The following is a 2,143-nucleotide window of genomic DNA, read 5'->3' on the forward strand; positions in this document are numbered from 1 at the left end:
GGCTGGTCTCGAACTCACAGAGATCCGCCTGCCTCTGCCTCCCGAGTGCTGGGATTAAAGGCGTGCACCACCACTGCCCGGCTAGTTCTTTTCTTTCAACTGCCATAGAGATTGACATAGTAACTAAAGATGACAATTTATTACTAATGATATTGTACTATTTTCTTTTTGTTCTAAGGATTAAATTTTTACAGGTCTACTCTGATGCATTTTATCAATTAAAAGTAATACTTCATGACACTCAGTAAAGCATAAACTTCAAAACACTGTATTACTCAGTTATTTTTGAATACTTAGACAAAGTTAATCAAAAGTGGAGATGACAAAGTATGACATGCTCATGCTACGGAGTCACTGGATATCAGTTCCATGGCGAAATTATGTCTCACTTATTCTTAACCATAGTCAAGTCTTAATGATATTGCTTATTAGACAAAAGCAGATAACATCATTACCTTTCGTCTTGATATTTGAGTAATAAATGGGGAATCTAAGGATTGACTGATATGCAATGGATGACTGGATAGAAGTTCTTCTGGAAAAGCCAGTGATGACCTAGAATGTGCCTGCAATATACCTGACAAAGGTGTAATACAGGATGCCTTTGACAGAAAATACTATTACAAAATCAAAATTTGCAACACACTCTTATCGGGTATGAATTCTTGGCTGTGACTTCTAAGAGGAAGTGTGACACTATGATATTCTAGGACATGGGAGAGTAATGGTGGATCAAAACAATGGGCTGAGGCAGAATTCATTTCAGAATTCTGTGGACTGCAAGTTCCCCAAAGGCAGGGCCATTCTAATTTGCTCTCTGTGGGCCCATTTTGCTTAACACAGTGATCTGCATTAAGTGCACAGGGAATAGACCTCAGCTGATGATAACAGTATTGGCTATAAAGGAGCTAGAGATGCATCAGAGCACAACTAGAAGCAATTAGATGATGAAAAACTTTGGAAAAATGGATAGTAACCCTTTTCTTGAGTCAAGTGATTTAATACTTACATATTTAATTGCTGGGTACTGTTCATGAATGCTCTCTCTAGAAGTCAGCCTGCTCAAATACTAACACACAATTACAAAAATTAGTCCTATAAACACGTTGTCTGGGATTAGGCGTCATCGTGGGTCTAACATATTGTAAGTGGATTCTCAGAGCAAGGAGAAATCTCAGAAAAACTTCATGGGAATGAAACTACCCCACTCAATTATGGAAAAATAACTACTGTATTTTTTTTACTAAATGGTAAATATACCAGCAAAATTAGTGTTCTAGAAACTGATCTGCATGCTGCATTTACATGGGTAAATACAACAAATGGCAAGCAAATGGATTCTACTTTCTCTCTTCACATTATCCAGCTAAGAGTACTATAAATCCACCCTATCCCTGGCCCTTGAGCAGAATTTCACTGATTGATCAGAGACTGCTCTTCAGGACAAAAAAAGTGCAGCCTCACTTCCTCAGATAAATCTCCTTTCAAAAACAGTCCCTTCCCATTATAAAAATGATTGGTCCCGTGGTATAAAAATGGATATAAGAGATTAATGAAAAAAAAAGGCTGTGTTAACAGAATAGCATAGCAGCCTTTGAAGATCAAGTAAAGCTCACATAGGCAAACTCTGATGTAACTTCAGAATACAAAAGTATTTTAAACAAACATCAGCACATCTTTCTTTGAAAGACAGTAGATATAATTTGTTCTGATCACAAAAGTGGTAACTATTTGAGGCGAAGCAAGACTACAGCATACACAACTATATATACTTCAGATATCATTTTGATACACTAAATACAATTTATTTGTTAATTGCAAAAACATGTACATTCTTTCCCCAGGGCTTATTACGAAAGGATATCTCATAGAAGTTTCCATGTAAAAGAAGTTTCAGGAAAAGAAAAGCTTCATTTTCGCAAATTGTAAGTAAACTATTTTCTTTTCTGAGGAAGAGTTTTCCTCCCTCTTTTTGTGTTTTTCTTCATGCTCTTCATTCCATTCTATTCCATCAATTGCCCCTTTCTATGTGATTACTTTAATTTCCCACTTTTTCCTTTTTCTTGGCTCACCTGTATGTTATGTTTCCTATTATATCAAATGACACTAACAATAATTATTCCCTTCTTGATGTCCTCTCTCA

The 2,143-nt window shown here is 36.1% G+C and overlaps 1 pseudogene; it reads right to left on the reverse strand.

Annotated features, from left to right (window-relative positions):
- Window positions 1-2,143, reverse strand: part of LOC101996463 — a 27,517-nt pseudogene that overhangs the window by 2,213 nt on the left and 23,161 nt on the right.

Source organism: Microtus ochrogaster, unplaced genomic scaffold, assembly GCF_000317375.1.
Source record: "Microtus ochrogaster isolate Prairie Vole_2 unplaced genomic scaffold, MicOch1.0 UNK13, whole genome shotgun sequence".
NCBI classification, from domain to species: domain Eukaryota; kingdom Metazoa; phylum Chordata; class Mammalia; order Rodentia; family Cricetidae; genus Microtus; species Microtus ochrogaster.